The 20,783-nt window shown below is 38.0% G+C and overlaps 1 protein-coding gene across 1 annotated transcript in view; it reads left to right on the top strand.

The window, feature by feature from the left end:
• The first annotated feature begins 3,732 nt into the window (after nucleotides 1-3,732).
• OSTC (oligosaccharyltransferase complex non-catalytic subunit) overlaps nucleotides 3,733-20,783 on the top strand; it is a 148,978-nt gene continuing 131,927 nt past the window's right edge. The window contains exon 1 of the mRNA XM_050791052.1: nucleotides 3,733-3,736. The gene's annotated coding sequence lies outside the window, so the exon portion shown is untranslated. The remainder of the gene's footprint in view (nucleotides 3,737-20,783) is intronic.

Below are 20,783 nucleotides of genomic sequence, written 5' to 3'. Positions count from 1 at the left end.
ACAGATATTTCTCAAAAGGAGACATTTATGTGACCAACAAACATATGAAATAAAGCTCAACATCACTGATAATTAAAGAAATGCAAATCAAAACCACAATGAGATACCATCTCATGCCTCTCAGAATGGTGATTATTAAAAAGTCAAGAAACAACAGATGCTGGCAAGGCTGTGGAGAAATAGGAATATTTTTACACTGTTGGTGGGAAGGTAAATTAGTTCAACCATTTTAGAAGACAGTGTGGTGAATTCTCAAGGATCTAGAACCAGAAATACCATTTGATCCAGCAATCCCATTACTGGGTATATACCCAAAGGAATATAAATCATTCTCTTATGAGATACATGCACATGTATGTTTATTGCAGCACTATTCACAATAACAAAGACATGGAACCAACCCAAATGCTCATCAATGTAGACTGGATTTTAAAAAATGTGGTACATATACACCATGGAATACTATGCAGCAATAAAAAGGAATGAGATCATGTCCTTTGCAGGGACATGGATGAAGATGGAAACCATCATCCTCAGCAAACTAACACAGAAACAGAAAACCAAAGATTTTCTGTTTGGTTCTCACTCATAAGTGGGAGCTGAACAATGAGCAAATATGGACACAGAGAGGGGAACAACACACATCAGGGCCTGTCACAGGGAGCAAGGGGAGGGAGAGTATCAGGACAAATAGCTAACGCATGCATGGCTTAATACCTTGGTGATGGGTTGATAGGTGCAGCAAACCACCATGGTACACATTTACCTATGTAACAAACCTGCACGTTCTGTACATGTATCCTGGAACGTGCTTTAGAACGTGCTCTAAAAAGTGCTTTAGAGCAACAATATTAAAACCTAGTCTAATGCATATGGAAATTGTCAAATTTCTAGAGGCTAAAGTTTTTCATCACTAGTATAAAATGTTCTTCTAAGGGGCCTTAACTGTGATGCAGCACCCAGTGTTTTGTTTTCTCTCTAAGATAGGCTTGGGTATCAGACAGATACACATTTGGTTCTGAGTTTTATAACTCACTTTCTGTGTGACTCTGGGAATATTATTAACCTCTCCAAGGTAGTCTACTTCTGTATAAAGTAAGAATATTAATCACGTCTACCACATGCCTTTGCTGTGAGGCTTGAATGAGAGAGAATGGCATGCTTTTAGCAGAGTTTTGAGCATATCCCAAGCAATTAACAAAAGTTAGCTATTATCATTTCTATGATTCTTGTTTGTTTGAGAGTGTGAAGTTTTTATTTTGGCTTTTATTTTTCATTCGACCATAATTTTTTGCCTACCAGCTACACCAGGTTTATACCCGGTTAGGCCTTCCCATTTTTAACTCAATGCTCTGAGGCACTAACAAAGATTGAAATATACAGAACACTTACAAAAAAGTGGAGTGCACAGGCAGGTGTGTGTACGTGTAAGTGTATGTGTGTTCTGATTTCTTGCATTCAATATATCTTTAAAATTGTTGAAATTATAGTATATGGCCCCAAAATAATGAAAATGACCGAAGAAATTAAAAATTAACTTCTAGAGCATTTCTCATTACAGTCTACCTTGGAGTTTTCAATGTATTTAACATATTCTGAGATGCACCTTATTAACTTCTACAAGTCGCTGAGCTTCCAGAGGACTTGGTCTCCTTATATGCAAAACAAGGATAAGAATACTAAATAATATTTATGTAGCATCATTCATTCCACAAATGTACTAAGTGCAGCAGCAAACAAGACAGGCATGATTCCAGCTCTCATGGAGCTTATGGTCTATTAAGAATAACAGACATTGAGTAGTTTAATGAGTACGATAAAGGAAGAGTGCAGCGAATAATAAAATCGTACAACAAACAAATATAGTCTAGTCCGAAGAAGTGGTATCTGGCTTGGTAGGAGTTAAATGTTACTATGGAAAGAGTTGGAGAGCAGGGTAAGAACTGGTTACACAGGGTAATTTATTTGTTCCTTCATGTATTTGTTCAACTAACAAGATTCCTCCATAAGGCTCATTTATCTGTACCCATGACCTCTGTGCTCTTCAAGTATTATCTGGGCTATTGCAGCAACAGTGCCCTTACTAGTCCATCTGCTACACAGCTATCAAAGTTATCATCCAAAACCAATCATTTTTAAATGTTTTACAGAGCAATGCCTGTTTTTTGGAGCATCTTTTGGAGAAAATTTTATCCAAGAGAACCCTAAAAATAAGGTCTGTTTCTTTGTTAATTGCTTACTACTGACCACACTACACTGCATTTGGAACACTCATGAGGAGAGAAGTTTTCTGAACTTTTCGGCTTAGTCTTTTAATAGTTAAACGGAAATCTGATGTGTCAGCTACTATCAGGGCTGCAAATATATTTCTGACTTGAAATGTCTGAACCAAAGATTTGATCATTGTTTATTGGGTCAGTAGGTCTCTATATGGGGTGCCAAATCACTGCAATAGGCAACCCAGGATGGGGCTGAGTCAGGAGAGGCACACGACGAAGAAGTAGAGGCAATGACCTTGACAGTAGCTCTAGCTTGCTCAAGCAATATAAGTGCCAGATTATCTCTAGAACAGATTCAGCCTACGTCAGAACAGTTTTAGAGTTTAGAAACTATTACTTAATGTGCAATTTTTATTTTTTACTTTCAGTATTCAGTTGTGGTTTTGGTGTAGAGAAAGTGGATTTTTAAAGCAAGTTGCTTCAAAGTATATCAGTGGATTTGCCAGAGAGGAATAACCTTAGATATGATCTTGTTTCTCATTTGGCTTTCCATCAAATCACTGTTATGCAAAAATTCTCCATGCAAATTAAGGGGTGTGTGTGTGTGTGTGTGTGTGTGTGTGTGTGTGTGTATGTATGTAAAGGAGATTCCCAACATAGCCTCTGAAAAGCATATCTTCTTACATACCTAATTTTAATAACTTAGCTTTTTTCTTTTTGTGTGTATTATCAGTATTGCTGAAAACTTGATTACTTTTGGGCAAAGAACAGTGAAGCCTAAAAAATATACAAAGTTCTTCATATCTCTAAGTTTTCCACAGAACTTGACCCATAACATATCTTCATCAAATATAACACAGAAATAGAACAGAGTTCTTTTCTTTTCCTCTCTCTGTTAGGATTCTATTGGTTGCAAGTGACAGAGAATACAAATCAAACTGGTTTAAACAAAGATTTACTTGCTTATATAACTGAGGTGTCCAAATTGAGCCAGGATTCGTATTTCTTTCTCTGTTTCTTGCTCCTGCTTCAGGGTCCAAATAATCAGAAGAAAGCTTCCAACAGCTTCTAGGGCTGAATCTTTCTGGCTTCTAATTCAGTAGAAAAGAACAAATATCTTTTTCCCAGCATTGTTAGCATAAATTCTGAGATTTGTCTGATTGAACCCACTTAGGTCACATGACTGCTCTTTAATCCATCTCTGTGGTCAGGAAAATGCCACTTGCTGATTGGCTCAGAGCAGAGTCAAGCTCTCCATTGCTAGGGCTCAATGCACAGCGCTACGCAGACCATATGAGCCGAAAGTGGAACACTGAAGAGTGGATACACATATTAAAGCCAGGCTGTTGCTGGAAGGAGGGGAAATAGAAGCTGGGAAGACAAACCAATATTCACTTTATCTTAAATCCCACTTCTCGCCAAGTCTCATTTTGTGCTTTCTCTCCACACACATGTCACCTGTCACTTCTCTCTCTATCTTGTTCATCTGCTACTGATACCTTCAGGAGATGGTGGGGTACACCATTCCTGTTCCTTAAGTGCTTCTTAAAAATAATTCTTAGCTTCCCATTGCCTGCAGAGTGCATCTCAATCTGTGGTACGTACTCTCTAAGATTGTGACAGTATGCTGGAGGACTAATACATAGAAAAAAAAGGCAACATCTTCCTTAACCATCAATTTTACTTGAAGATTTAGAAAAATATATTGCCTATTATGTCAAACATATTATGGAGTAGGATTGCAAAATTCACAATAATAAGCCACAAGACTTAAATTGGATGGCTGCAGTTGCATATTTAGTGCCATGTTCCATGTTCCCCTGGTGTGCAAGTTCACTTACATGCAAGATAAAACCTCAAGTTCTTAGCCTGACCCACCAGGTTGTTTGCAATCACACATCAATCTCTGTAGGCTCATCTCTAACTCCTCTCACACATGTCTCCTGCCCTCCTGAAGTTCTCTGTGTTTTTTTAAACATAACTCTACATGTTTATTCATATTACACTCTTTGTCAAAGACAGCTTTTCTTGCTCCACTTTCACACCAGAAAAACTTTTACTCATGCTGCAGTACCCAATTCAAATATTATTTCTGTACGCGGGCACATCATAGCCAAACATTCTTGCCTTTAGTTAGTATAATTTTTCCTGACTGTTTGGCAATGAGTCACCTTTCCATTTTGATTCCTATAATATTTTATTTATGCCACAGTTGGAACACATAGTACATTATATTAAGTTTAGGTATGGAGGGAATGTTTGTCTTTTCCCATCAGACTCTGGGCTCTAGGATAACAGCATCTAACACATGACTGGCAATCAATACATATTGATTCAACAACCTGAGGACTGATATTATAATTCATTTTTATTTATACTTGCAATGTCTAATACAAGACCAGAGGAAAAGCTCAAATGTAAATGAATTAATATCAAACGTAAGCTTTGCAACACTTAATACCAGATCCTAGAGACACTTTAAGCTTTGTTTATGAAATTAAGGGAATGGAGAAAAGCACAGATCAGAGAAAAATAAGTAGTCATTACAACAGTCCAAACTCTTCAACAACATCAGGAGCTAAGGGTAACCACTTTGGGGGTCCTTCTCTCTGAGCAACCCAAGTGATGGCCTCAATTCCTAATGAGGAGAGGATCGAGCTTCAGGCCAGTGGCACAGTATTAATGCAGATGCCTTTGGCTTCAAGAAACAGAAGACTTTAACTTAGCAATTTAAGCAATAACAAACAGTTAAGTAGGATGTTAAGTAGAGCATAAACACCTAAATTAGTATTTAGGTTCCTTTCATCTTTTTTTTCCACCAACCCCAGCATATCTGCTTTTTCCTTGGCTCGCTCTCTTCCTGGTTGCAAGATGACTTCCAGAGTTCCAAAGTTTTTTTATCAAACAGATTTGACAGTGTCCAGTGGAAGACTGTCTCTTCTTCATGACTCTTTTACTAATAACAAAGTCTCCCCATATTTCCTCTTACACTTCATTAAATAGAATTGAATTATATGCTCATACTCATCCCTCACAGGAAGAATGGACCACCAGAACTGGCTACAATCACTTTGCAGTTGGGAATGGGCGCAAATAAACGATGTATAAACATCTTTACAAAAGTGGGATTTAGGTTGTTAGGGGAAAAAAAGGAAACTTGCTGTAGGGCAGTTGATTATAGAAAATAATTTTGAAGCTATAAAAGAGTTGTTGCCCAAAGGTAGGTAAGATCCTGCTGTAAGAAATTTCCAGTTTAGAAAGGCAATTATCCACTTTTAAAAATTATGTCTTAATGATCTCTGGAAAAAGTAAGATATGAACATTAATTTATCTTATAATTATAACTACAGTTTTTAAAATTTGCCTAGAAAAAAAGATTAGAAAGAAATAGACTATAATAGTAGTTGTGTTGGGTAGTTTGATGTGGGATGATTTTTTGGTCTTTTCTTTGTTTTTCAAAGTTTCATGTGATTATATTACCTCATACTGACATATAGAGAGAGATGTGCATGTAATTTTTAAAGTCATAAACTTATTATTTCTGGCTTTGTTTCTTTATACTTTTAACCCCATTGAACAGAATGAGGCTAATAAATATAAATAGCATTTATTATAAAAATATAAACAGTATTTATATTTTTAGAGTCAGGAAAGCAGGGACTTTTAAAAAGATTTTATTTCTCAATTGCTTATAAACTTCAGACATCCCCTTCCATCCCTCCATGAATAATGGCAACTAGTTTCCTTCTCCCACACCTTTTTTAAAAAATTAAAGCTATATCCCTATATAAATGTGACCCAAGACTTTCTTCTACCATCCTCTCAAAGTCTTCTGAGATACTATAATGGCAGCCTTGGGTGCTGACACTGTGTTTATGGTCAATGTCTGACTAAATCCATGACAATCATGTTTAAGTGTAACTTTTGATTTTTGTGCAAGGCTTTATTTGGAGCAAAGCAAATATCTTAATTTGGGATGCTATAACAAAATACCAAAGACTGGGTGAATTAAACAACCAAGATTTAATTCTCACACTTCTCAAAATATGGGCAGATTTGATGTCTAGTGAGAGTCCTCTTCCTGATTTGTTGACAGCAATCTTCTTGCTGATTCCTTATATGGCAGAGAGAGAGATTGTCTCTCTCGAATTTTTTCTTACAAGGGTACTAAACCCATCACGTGGGCTCCACCCTGGTGATCTAGTTACCGCCCCAAATCCCCACCTCCAAATACAGTATTCCCGCATTTGTCTGCAGTTTTACTTTCTGAGGTTTCAGTTACCTTCAGTCAATTGCAGTCCAGGAATATTAAATGAAAAATTCCAGAAATAAACATTTGCATAACTTTTCTTATGGTAGAGTTGACCCTTGAGCAACACAGCTTTGAACTGCACAGGTCCACCTATATGCAAACCTTTTTCAATAAGTATATTGAAAAAATGTTTTAAGATTTGAGACTATTTGAAAAAATTTGCAAACTGCATAGCCTACAAGTATTTTTAAAAATTAAGAAAAACATAGGTATGTCATGAATGCATAAAATATATGTAGGTAGTAGTCTGTTTTCTCATTTACTACCATAAAATATACAAAAATCTGTTATGAAAAGTTAAAATTTATCAAAACACACAAACAGAGTACTGTATATGGCACCATTTACAGTCAAAAGAAATATAAATAAGCATAAATCATAACTGTATAAAATTAACTGTAGTAATATCATACAACTGTAATAATTTTATAGCTATCTGCTGTTGCTATTGTGATGAACACAAGTGTTACGAATATCTGCTTAAAATACCTTGTGATGCTAATCATCTCCATGTGAACAGTTCATCTCTCCAGTAAACTGCACATCACAGTAAAAAGTGATCTCTTGTGGTTCTCGTGTATTTTCCACTGTGTGTAGTGCAATATCATAAACCTTGCATAACACCATGGGACCCATACAAAGTGCCACTAGTGATGCTGGAAGTGCTTCCAAGAGGCAGAGAAAAGCTACAACATGACAAGAAAAAGTTGATTGCTTGATATGTACTGCAGATTGAGGTCAGGAGTTGCAGTTGCCCACCATTTCAAGATAAATGAACCCAGTGTAAGGACCATTGTGAGAAAGAAAGAAAGAAAGAAAGAAAGAAAGAAAGAAAGAAAGAAAGAAAGAAAGAAAGAAAGAAAGAAAGAAAGAAAGAAAGAAAGAAAGAAAGAAAGAAAGAGAGAGAGAGAGAGAGAGAGAGAGAGAGAGAGAGAAAAGAAAGAAAGAAAGAAAGAAAGAAAGAAAGAAAGAAAGAAAGAAAGAAAGAAAGAAAGAAAGAAAGAAAGAAAGAAAGAAAGAAGGAAGGAAGGAAGGAAGGAAGGAAGGAAGGAAGGAAGGAAGGAAGGAAGGAAGGAAAAAATGTGTGAAGCAATAGCTGCAGCTATTCCAGCAGGCACAAAAACATTGCATTTCTGCAAAAATCTTTTTATCTCATATTGAAAATGCAGCTTTTATGTGGGTTCATGATTGCTATAAAAAGGCATATCTACAGACTCTAATATAATCTGAGAAAAACAAAGTTATCATGTGACATCTTAAAGAAAAAGGAAGATGAAGGATCTAAAACTGGAAAGTTTAACACCAGCAAAGGATGGTTTGATAATTTTAGAAAGAGGTTTGGCTTTAAAAATGTCCAGGTCAGGTGCTATGAAATGCACTTGTAGTCCGACCTACTCAGAAGGCTGTGGCTGGAGGATCTCTTGAGCTTAGGAGTTCTGGGCCAGCCTAAGCAACACAGAGAGACTCCATATCTAAATACCAACAACAATAACAACAACAAAAGCTGTGAAGATAACGGGAAGAGCAGCTTCTGCCAACCAAAAGGCAGAAGAAGAGTTCTCAAACACCGTGAAGGAAATCATTACGGAGAAAGGGTATCTGCCTGAACAGGTCTTTAATGTAGACAAAAATGCCCTATTCTGAAAAAAAAAAAAAAAAAAGCCACAAAGGAAATTTATTAATAGGAAGGACAAGCAAGCACTGGGATTTAAAGCAGGAAGGATAGGCTGACTTTACTATTTTGTGAAAATGCAGTCCATTTTATGATCAGGGATGCCCTTATCTATAAAGTCGCTAAAACTGTGAGCTTTGAAGGGAAAACATAAATATCAGCTGCTAGTCTTTTGGTGTACAACAAGAAGGCCTGGACAATGAGAACACTTTTTCTGGATTGGTTCCATCAATGCTTTGTCTCTGAAGTCAGGAAGTACCTTGCCAGTAACCTTTTAATGTTTGCTATTGGGCAATGCCCCAGGCCAAAGAAGAACCCATGGTTGTGCTTGGGGGCAAGTAGACCATGGGTTCTTCTTTGGTTCAACACCAAGGTTGCTAAAATGGTCTACTTGCCCCCAGGCACAATGTGTCTAATTCAGCATCTAGAGCAGGGGGTCATAAGGACCTTTAAAGATCATTACACATTACTGTAGGGAAAGGATAGTCAATGCCATGGAAGAGAACCTCGATAGAAAGCACATCATGAAAGTCCAAAAGGATTACACCATTGAAGATGCCATCGTTGCTATAGAGAAAACTATGAAAGCCATTAACGCATTTATGACCGAGGCTGCAATTCTTTGAATTTTTGCAATCAGACCTTGGTGATGACCTTGAGTAATAGGATATAAATAGTTCCAATAATGGAACACTAGGCATAAATGAGTTTAAGCATGAAAAAAATTAATTCCTACTGGAGAAATGGTGTTGAGATTTGTACAATTTATGACAGGGTCAATCAAGGAAATTATGAAAGAGATTGTGGATATGGCAAAAAAAAAAAAAAAAAGGTAGAAGGTGAAAGGTTTTAGGATACAGGTTTTGGATGAATTCAAGCTCTAATGGACACCACACCAGAGGAATAAACAGAAGACAACTTGATGGAGATGAGTGCTCCTGAACCACTGCCAGACTGTGAGGAAGATGTAGAAGAAGCAGTGTCAGAAAACAAGTTGACATTAGACAAGCTGGCAGGAGGGTTCCAATTATTCAAGATTGCTTTTGACTTCTTTTATAACATGGATCACTTTATACAAGCACTGAAACTAAAGCAAATGATGGAAGAAGGATTGGTATCACCAGAAACATTTTTCAAGAACTGTAACAGCAAAAATGTCATATACAAATTATAATGTTTTTTTGTAAAGTTATACCAAATGTACCTGCCTCCCCTGCCACCTTCTCCACATATTCCACCTCTGCCACCCCTGAGACAGCAAGCCAAACCTTCCTCTTCCTCCTCCTCCTCCTCACTCTACTAAATGTGAAGATGACAGGGATAAAGAGCTTTATGATGATCACTGCCACTTAATAAATAGTAAATGTATCTTCGCTTCTTTATGATTTTTCTTAATAGCATTTTCTTGTCTCTGGCTTACCTCATTGTAAGAATACAGTATGTAATACAAGTAACATACAAAATATCTGTTAATTGACTGTTTATGTTATCGGTAAGGCTTCTGGTCAACAGTAAGTTATTAGTAGTTAAGTGAGGTCAAAACTGCACAGGTGGGAGGGGGGAATCAGTGGTCCTTAACCCTGAATCGTTCAAAGGTCCACTGTATATTGTTATAATTTTTCTATTGTGTTATTAGTTATTGTTGTTAATCTCTTGCTATGCCTAATTTATAAATTAAACTTTATCTTAGGTATGTATGTATAGGAAAAAATATAGTATATATAGGGTTTGGTTCTATGCACAGTTTCAGGCATGCACTGGAGGTCTTGGAACATATCCTCTACAGAAAAGAGGGAATTACTGTACCATCACACCAGGGATTAGAAGTTCAATATATGAATTTCAGGTGGGAGAGGACATCAACATTCAGTTTGTATCAGTGAATGTTTGGGGTTTTTTATGACTGCATCTTTTTTCTTCTCTCTTAGGTTTAAGCCATGCTTTTCCTTTTTCTAAGCTTCTCCATCATCATATCTACATGTTCACCATGTCCACGTGCATGACAGAATTCACTGTTGGGTTCCTTCCTCAGACTGCCATTTGTACATGCTTCCCATTGTTTCCTTTTGTACATCTAAAATCATGTTGGAGCTCTATGGAAGAATATGCCTTTTCAGATGTGACCAGAAGAGAGGTTCTGTCTACAGAAAGGACTCTCCTGCCAGGAGAAAGAACTTATTTCTTGGGCATGTTTTACTCTTTTAGTGGTATTTGCGCCTTAACTGAACCATATGAGATTAAATTTTTTTTGTCATATAGAGGGGGGAAATGGCTGTTAGATTAATTTTCCATTCCATTTTTGGCAGTAGGCACTTAGCTTCTCCCCCATCAGGAAGGAAGTATGTGGGTGCACCATAATTTCTTGTGGTGTTAAGCAGCCAGAGATGGTCCAAGATTGAAAGCAACTGTTCATGCAGACCTGAGTGCTTCTTTACTTGGTCTCCAGGACACCGCACTTTCTTGGCAAAAATTAGCCACTTCTACAAAGCTTCTTTTGCTGGTTCCTCTTCATGTTCCCAACTTCTAAATATGGGAATACCTGAGATTTCAGTCCTTTAATCTCTTCTCTATTGAATCTACATAGTACTATCTCTCTGATATCATCCTCTCTTCTTGACTTTAAATATCACCTGTAAGCTGATGCTTCCAAATTTCTACCTCAGTCTAAACATTTTTAAACTCCAGATATCTATCTCCTCTTGTATGTCTAATAAACATATAAAACTTAACATGTCCAAAACTGAGCTCTCAGTTTTCCTCCCTAAATGTGCTTTCCTTGCAATTTTTCCCCATCTCAATAAATAACTTCACTCTTCCAGTTGTTCAAGCAAAAGCCTTGAGGTCACCTTTGAATTGTCCCTATCACATTCAACATCCAATCCATCAGCAAATCCTTTTTGCCTTTACCTTTAACATCTATTTAGAACCTGTCCACTTCTTATCACCTCTACCATCACCTTAGGACAAGCCACATCATCTCTTCCCTGGATTATCAGAATGGTCTCCTGACTGGTCTCTATGATTTTCTTCCTTACCTCCTATAGCATATTCTCTACAAAAGGAACTATGCCTTTAAAATGTTTCACGTCATATTACTTCTCTGTTTACAACCCTTAAAAATGTCCCATCTCACTTATGAAAATAAACTCCGACATCCTTTTCATTGTACTATGACCTAGAGGGCCCTATGTGATCTGTCCCACTGCTATTATTCCTATTAAGTCTGCTAGTCCTCTCCTCACTTAACCCACTCCAGTTAGGGTTGACTTACCCTTTAGGCAGTTGGCATAGTGCCAAAGGTCTGAGCCATGCTTTTAGGAGCCCACAAAAATGTTTAGCTTCTTTTAAAAATCAGAGGAAAAAATTCTAGGTTAAAAACTGTATTTTAACATACAATATTAATTATTTGTCTTTATATCAACACAGTCATAAAATATAATTTTTAGTATTGTTTCAATGAAGGAAGGTACACACAAAGACAAAAGCATCCTAGGGTTCATGAAAATCCTAAGAGGACCCTGGGAAGTTTGGGCTGAGCTGGGAAAGTCTGACTATTTAATATAGTGGGCTAAGTAACTGCTCCCTGCTTCTTGATTTTGTGTCTCCTATTGGATCCTGTTCATCATTGTTCAGCAACTGCTTTCCTTCCTTGTGCTCAGCTCTTTGAACTTTGCTTCATACAAACAGTGAGGGCCTGCTATCAACTGAATGGAATCCCACCTTGAGGTCTCTCACCATGGCCAATCACACCTTCCTTAAGGATCTCCACTGACCTCTTGGGTACAGTGAGACAAGACAAAAGGAAATTGCCCTCAAGGAAACAAAGAGGTGAGACCATCAGATATGGAGCTCAGCCCAGCTGGTTGCCTATTTAGTTCTGAAAATCAAAATAACAACAAAAAACCTTCTTACTATTATATGTGGCCAAATTCCTTTAACTAAGAAAACAGATCTTATATTTTCAACCTTAACATTTATATGACTTTTTTTTGGTCTTTTCTTTTATGAAGCTTTCCTTTCCCCTTGTATCTCAATGAAGATGAAAGGTTCACCTATAATTTTCTCTTCCAATAATTACAGCTTTCAAATATCAGTAAGTTATAGGTTATTGCTATTATGACCTGAAAATTACTTATAAATCTAGCCAGGCCAGTACCTTTATAAGAGATCAGAGAAACAGCTAAAAACACCCTCTCTGGAATTAAGAAGAAATATTCTGGTAGGAAGCTCTAAGAATAGTCATAAATTGGTCTTGCAAAATCAGGTTTATTTGTAATATGCATATATGAAAATTTACCCATGATGCATAATCTCAATCCTAATTTAACTTGTCCCAATTTAACTAATCCTAAAGTAACTAATTTTACTTCCATTTTTATTATGTGTAAAAGTAAGTTCCTTCTATAATGTTTTGTACTCTTGGTCTACTTGCTTGCTTGCTTTTCCATCCATTGCAGTATTTGGGAACGGATTACAAAAAGATACTTGGATAAGTAGCACTGAAAGCTGTTAAAAACAGAATATCAATTCCTGGAGTATGTTTCTATCCGGATGCACATGAATGAAATAATTGAACTCTCAAAGTTCTTTTCATGCCCTTAATTCGATGAAGCAATTCCTGAAGCAACACGTTCATATTTCATAGCTGACTTACATGTTTCCTTTTCCTAGCGTTCCCTTTTGGACTAAGTTTTCTCCTTACTAATGTCAGTTAAACTGGTGAGACTTCAGACAAGTGGTTTCTCAATCCTGATGACACAACAGAGTGATGTGGGGAACTTTAGAAAAGTTCTGATGATCCGGCCCTGCCCCTAGAGACTGTGATTCAATATTTTGAGTGTATATGAACCACTTGGTTATTTGGTTACTATGTCACCAAAGCAGGTTAAAAAGGTGGGGAAAAGCCATTTTTTCTTCAGCCTGGCTATCTGGACAACTAACAAATTATTTTTTACCCCCAAAAGGAAAGAAAAATGGGACCAAAGATATTTTTACTTTTAGTAAATAAAGCGCATCAACTCTCAAGAGGTGCTTGACCCTTTAAACCACACAGCAATGCACAGAAAGACAATTGGGTGAGGCTGCATGCCCTTCATATACATTTCAACACCTACCTCAGGTCCCAAAATAAATATTTTTAATATTGTCTCATTCTGGGCTGTTCCAACATGCACTATATCAGCTTGTCTGCATATTCTAATGTAACAGCATACAAGTTTCCAGCAGCTCATTCTCGATGTATTTTCAACAGACATTAATTCCTCATTACATATATTCCACCTTTGAAAATTACACCAGCCAAAGATTGCAAGATGTAGTACTGACCAGCACAGTATTCATGAGGGGTGAAGATCCAATCTATGGTAAGGAAAATGCTGCAGTTTTCCACACAGTAATTACAGCTAAACCCAATTAAATGAGCTAAACCCAACCCTGTTGCCTGGTTTCTTCCTGGTTTCCAAGAATGTGGTGTGATATACCTTAGGGCCATTTGTCAGGGATCCTCAGGGTTGTTGGTGGATATGGATATTTTCCTTCTTTCATTTCTCTCAAAGAAGTAGACAGGGCAGAGGAATGAGGGTGGGGCTGCTTTTTAGTACATTGTATTCTTCCTCCAGTTCTGCTAACAGGAAGGATGAACGCAGCCCTGCAGGAAACTCTCCTTTTGCCACTAAGCCCTTCCAGGGTCAAGGGTGAGAAGGCAAGGGATCAATACCACTAACCACTCCGTGTGCTGCCTTTGGTCAACCTTCTGTTTCTGGGTTTCCACACAGAATTCCATAGCATTAAGAGTCTTTCTCACCCAAATAAGGACATTTTTGGGGATGGTTTAGGCTGGGAGGAACACAGAGAGGAAAAAAAATGTAGTTAAAAAATAAAATAAAATAAGCTCCATAACATTTTTCTTATGAATCTGGATTTTAAAAATTATACCATAGCATTTTCTCCTTTCAGTATTCTCTTCTCCCAGTTGGTATAAAATAAGCAACAATATCCTCCTTTGTAGCCTCTCTCCTCTGTGCGTAGCCCTTGGTTTGTGCAGAGGAAGTTTTAACCCTCTATGAGGTGAATGCCAGGAATCGTTTTAGGATGATTTACCAGAAGTCAGCCAGGAAGCTGACATGGGCCTGTTTGTAAAGGAAGAAGTACAGAGCCAGGGTATTTTGTGTCACTGTGAGAATGCACATTGACCTTTGTTAGAGAAACAGTTAATATTATTATTCCATTATCACACTTTCAAATGAGAAATTTAACCTCACATTTGTCCACTCATGTATCCCTCATGGCACAGTAAAGAGCCTTCGTTGGTTTCGTGCAGAACCACTAACTATTAAAAAGGTGAATGAAGCTGCTCCCCAGACCCCGCTTTCCCTCAGCTTCCTTCGCAAGCACAGAGAAGATCAGAGGATTTGTTATGGTCACGCAGTGACACGAGCTTGGAACCAAGTATCATTTTTGGTCCTCTTAGTGTTCATTCTTTCCCTAAACTACTCCTTTTTTTTCTGGGAAACAGACATTTTAAATTGTAAGCTACTAGAAGACAGAGACTGTGTATTTTAACCTGTCTGGTAAAATGCCCAACTCAAAGCAATGGAAAATACCAACCTGGAAGACAAGAGCCCCAAAATCTAGGCTTGACTCTGCCACTAACCCTTGCAAGTCATTCTGTACAATAAAGGAATTGGATTATATGAAATCTAAGGTCCTTTCTGTTATAGCCCTAGGCTTATGCACCTGAGAACTATTCATCAATGACATGAACTGTCAAACACCACTGTGGAGCCTCTCCATCACAGGTACCACTACCGCCCCCGCTCTTCCTCCGCCCTGCCCAGCACACTCTGCTCAGCTTTGAGAGACCCCAGCTCAGCTCAGAAACCATAACTGGCCTTATTTTTATTGCCTCTGTTCAAGGCTATGGGACTTCATCACTACTATGTGTTTTGGCTGTGTTTTCCCACTCGTGAGAGATGAAAAAACAATTGCCAGCCAGGTGCAGTGGCAGTCTCCTGTAATCCCAGCAGTCAGGAGACTGGGGTGGGATGATTACTTGGGTTCAGGAATTTGAGTCCAGTTTGGGCGGAAAAAAAAAGAAAAGAAAAGAAAAATGGTCATTTTCTAAATTTACATTCAGAAACTCCAGCAATGTTGTATAGTTCTAGAGAAAAGGGTGTTCTCAAGGGAAGAGATACAATGGTGTTGTTCTATTTCTCCATTCATGCTTTCAGAGCCTTCAAAAGAATAATGTGCTTGTTATTTAAAAGGTTCTGATATTCGCAGAAAACAAATATCATCAGGGTGCACTGGCTGTACTGGTTTTTGCTCCAAGGGCAGGAAACAGCTTGGCCAACTTGAGTAAAATATGCTTCTCCTCATCTGCTAAGCTTGTTAGCCTCCCCATCTGGTGGCAGGAATAGCATTGCATACGTAATGTAGACTTGCCAATGCTTGCTTTTCTTCCAGAGATTTTAAATATTTCTCTCAATTTTTAATCCCACAAACAGATTCCAAAATAGAAAAAAGGATTATGTTCCAATGTTTCCACCATCTTTGTCCCTCAATTTTTTTTTCCTAGCAGACATTACCCACGTATACCCTCAGGGAAAGGAAAGCTCTCAGCCCATCAACTTTTTGATGCCTCAGGAACCCACTTTTTCCAGAGAAGATTCTAAGTGGGTCATTTCCCTTTTCTGGCTTAACTACAAATTCCATCCACACGCTTACCCCCTATCCTATTTTCAGAATTGAATGGCTAACTCAATTCCATGAGGCCTTGATTAGTTCCAGTTAAGGTCACAGTTGTTACTTAAAAGCAGTGGTCTTTTTGCCCCCCGCCAAAGACTAGTTTTATCCCTACCTCCACCCTTTCCTCCCTTTTCCTTTTCCTTCTCCTTCTTCTTCAATAGCACTGTGTTATGAAGGGCCTGGCCACACACAGAGAATATTACAGGAATAAAACCTGGAAAAGAGCACACAGTTATGAAACATTAAACTTCAACTTCTCTTTATTTTGCTCCCTGAATTCTCCTCCCCCTCCAAGAAAACATGAACCTCGACAGATTTGTGGTTCATGTTATCTTCAGCTGTAAAAGCCAGCTGAACCAACAGAGCAGCCCTTCTCTGTTTCCTGCTGCCTAGAGGTTTCAAAAGGAGCTACTGTAAAGGAACGGTTACCTCTTTGGCCTTATGGACAACTTTTTTAGAAGAAACAGATTCAACTAAAATCACCCAGGCAAAGAACTCTGTACATTGTAGACTTCTGTACAAATGAAATCAATTAATATTGGGAGTTCTTCCATGCCAATTAAAGAGAGGATGGGCAAGGACAGAAAAGTAAAAACAGCGCCTGAATGCTGCTTTTTAAAGAAGTGATTAAAAAAAAAAAAAAAGTTCAAGGATACAAATCCATTTCTTCAGTGAGCCCCAACCTATGAACTTCAGTGGGAATTTGGCCTGAGGATAGATTGCCACATCAGACATTGATTCAGTTAAAGCTAACCCATTTCAAGGTGTCACCCATTAATTTATTGACCGCAAATAGGAATTTTGCCCAAGGCCAGAACTCACAATTGGTCCCAGTTGACCTGAAATGGATTTCCACAAGTGGCTGGGGAAAGGGAGTGTCTTTTTAGAATGTCTCTTCTTTGGTCCACTGTCTCTTTCTTTATCCCCTCTCCCCCTTTATGACATTAATAACAGAGCACTCAAAGAGCTTCATTAGTCGAAGGCATACAAACAGCTGCTCAAAGGATTTGTGACTGGATTGATCCTAAAGCTGCCAGTATAGACATTACATGTCAAAAATGATGATGTGAGCTTCTCAGCTGCTTTTCAATTTTGACATCATTCCCTTTTCATTCTTGCCCATTTCATGTTATTGATGAAGTGTTCATTTAGTAAAAGAAAATACATTACTCTTACAGAGTGGCTTTTTGCAGTATGTTGACAGTCTTGCTTTATACATGTTTTCATATAAATATAAAATTATTTTTTATTCCTGAAACACATTTTTAACATGCAAGCAACAAAAGAAAGAATATTAAAATAGTATTTTTCTAGTATATATGTTGCCAAGACGAGCACTAAAATAGTATTTTTCTGTGTGATGCCATATGTAGCATCCTTAATCAATAGTCTCACCTAGACAGGAAAACGAATACAGTAGTCATTTTACGAACCTGTGAAATGGGTTATTGTTTTGCTAAGATTAAAAAGTGACTCTTCTCTCCAATTTGGGGCCATTTTTCAAATTTTCTGTGGCATGTAGCTAAATTCAAGCTGCCTTCATAAGACCTGGAGACCCAAAAGCTATAAAAACCAAATTATTTCTACCTTAGAGAAGCAATTGCATAGGGTATACAAGGAAGCATATACAAGGATGCAGCATTTATTTACAGTAGCAAAAAAACAAACAACAACTTGGAAACCACTTGTAGATCACAGAGGAATGACTAAATAAGCTGTGATCCATCTAAGCCACAGAACACTAAAAAAGCAGTTCGAAGGAATGAGATGGAACTTACTTACATGCTGATAAGGATCCATCTCTAAGGCATTTTTTTTTATACTTTAAGTTCTAGGGTACATGTGCATAACGTGCAGGTTTGTTACATATGTATACTTGTGCCATGTTGGTGTGTTGCACCCATCAACTCGTCAGCACCCATCAACTCGTCATTTACATCAGGTATAACTCCCAATGCAATCCCTCCCCCCTCCCCCTACCCCATAATAGGCCCCGGTGTGTGATGTTCCCCTTCCCAAGTCCAAGTGATCTCATTGTTCAGTTCCCACCTATGACTGAGAACATGTGGTGTTTGGTTTTCTGTTCTTGCGATAGTTTGCTAAGAATGATGGTTTCCAGCTGCATCCATGTCCCTACAAAGGACACAAACTCATCCTTTTTTATGGCTGCGTAGTATTCCATGGTGTATATGTGCCACATTTTCTTAATCCAGTCTGTCACTGATGGACATTTGGGTTGATTCCAAGTCTTTGCTATTGTGAATAGTGCTAAGGCATATTTTAAAAAAATAAATTGTTCATATTAACAGACATACTTACAAACATGAAACAACACTATGTAGTTTCTACCTAGAAAAAGGTCTGTTAAGAAAATGTAATAAACTGATTGGGAGAGACTGGGATGATTTGAGATTAAGAATAATGGTGAAAGCCAGGCGCGGTGGCTTATGCCTGTAATCCCAGCACTTTGGGAGAATGAGGTGGGCGAATCACTCGAGGCCAGGAGTTTAAAACCAGCCAGGCCAACATGGTGAAACCCCATCCCTACTAAAAATACCAAAAAAAATTAGTTTGGCATGGTGACGTGCACCTGTAATCCCAGCTAATCAGGAAGCTGAGGCCTGAGAATCGCTCAAACCCAGGAGGTGGAGGTTGCCCTGAGCCAAGATTGTGCCTGGGCAACAGAGCAAGACCCTACCAAAAAAAAAAAAAAAAAAAGTAGTGGTGAAAGAGGAGTTTAGCCTTACATATAATATTTTCAATTTTTACAAAGAAACTGTATTCATGTTATTTATATAGCTCAAACTTAAGTCCTTTTAAACAGTCACAGTATTAAGTGGTACTTTAAAAGCATTGACTTCTTGCATTGCTTATTTAACTAAACCCCAATATTGTCCTGAAAATCAGCTATTTTTATGAGAGTTATTTAGTCCTGAGGTTCTGTTCTAAAGGAGCAGTGGGAAGAAAGAGGATAAACAAGCGAGAATTTGAATTAAACTTCAACATGGAATAAAACACCAACTTCCTTCCTTCTCCACCCTCTCTTGGACCTGAGCCCACCACTGTACTTCTGAGCGGTCACCCTACCCACCCTGAGAGACATAGAATTCTAGAACCACAAAGCACCTTACAAAACCTTTGCTTCGACCCCTAATGTTTAGGTGAGAGTGCTGGTTTGCTCAAGTTAGAATCCGTTGTTCTTGTTGACTTGTCCTTTTCTCTATAACCTCATTTTATAACCCTCTTTTGGGAGTGAAATGGAGTTGGGCTCAGTCCTTTCTGTTCAACTGGACAGAACTCCTCTCACTAATTTCAACAGAGAAAACTGGTGCTTTTTCAGAGTTGTTTACTTCCATTCTCTAGGGAATTAGTTTGTTTAAATGTGCTTTGAAGATTCCGGTTCTACAGAACTCAATTTCTTTAGTTTATCTCTCTTTAACTCTCAACCACTCTCCCTCTCTAACTCTCTCTTTCTTTCTCATCTTTGCTTTAGTTTTGTTTCTGAATCTCTCTGCTTTTCTCTGTCTCCATGTATTTCTGTCCCTTTTCAACCTTATTCCTTCTGGCATGAGCATGTTCTATTTGTTTTTTGGAAAGATGCTCTACAAAGTAAATTTTTGTGTGATAAATTTTAGTAATACTTTACTAATTTAAAAAAAATCAACCAAAAAAAGTTAAGACCAGAAGGTAGATTCAGTTTTAATGAAGTGTTCTTCTTTTACCTTGCTTTTATGTTGCTCCTTTTTATCTCTTCATCAAGGAAACTGTATTTCATCAAGCCTCGGAGTATAATAAATAACTTACAAGGATGCACAGTTGTACATTACTCTCTTGACAGGGTGACTCAACACTGATAGGTATTATCTACATTCTTTAAATGGTTCCCTGCAGGACTAAGCCCTGTGCACGTACAGAAATACAAAAGTACACAGGATAAAATGTCTGGAGGTGACTAATCTGGCCCATTGTTATTTCCTTGCAACAAGAGTTTGCTTATGAAATTCAAGTACTTTCAAAATGGCATAAGCAACTGAGGAACACATGTCAACGCTCTGTGATCTGGAGCCTTCCAGGGTAGCTCAGTAAACAGCACATCTCTCCAAGTGAGCTTCTGGGCATTGTAGCCCTTTATGGGCTCCAAGAAGAAATGGTGGTCAAGCTGGCTGGGAGAGGCGCACACTGTACTGAAGCTGTGGCTTCCCAGCCTGCTTAAGAAACCTTTTTGCCAAGTACATTTCCAAAGAGGGAATTCCATAAAGGGACATTTCTCAGGTACTGAATCCTTTGAATTTGAGCCTTTTGGCATTTTCATTTACATCTGCTTAAACAGACACATGACCAGCATTTATCAGTCTAGCACTTGCTGGGGCATTCTTCCTTCTAAACCGTAAAAGGAATCTCTGATAAAATTATGATTTTTGTAATACCTAACAAGCTGTGACCTGTACAAAGCTCAGAGTTCTGGCAGAAATATAAAATCAATTGAGTTTCATCTAAACCATTCTTTGCCTTTTGAGACCCTTTGATAAATCTCAGATGGAAATTCTTCAGTCCCACAGAAGCTTTGGAGGGCAACAGTACGCTTTGATTTTTGACTTTATCATGTAATTGGGGCAGCATTTTTATTGACAGGTTGTTCACTAGATCGGTGGGTTTATTAATCTGTTTTTCTAAGCAAGTAACTTGACAGGACTTCATTTAAAAGTGATTGTAGTGTCTGCAACTGGGCTCACCTTGGGCAGAGATCAGAGGTTACTGAAGTCGACATTTTCTTATAAAGACCCCATACAAACAGGACAACAATCCAATCAAGTTGGGAAAATTGGGGAATTTA

Source organism: Macaca thibetana, chromosome 5 (assembly GCF_024542745.1).
Source record: "Macaca thibetana thibetana isolate TM-01 chromosome 5, ASM2454274v1, whole genome shotgun sequence".
In the NCBI taxonomy this organism is placed as follows: Eukaryota; Metazoa; Chordata; class Mammalia; order Primates; family Cercopithecidae; genus Macaca; species Macaca thibetana.
Note: the sequence above shows the minus strand (reverse complement) of the source record. Positions and strands in the feature narration are given on the sequence as shown.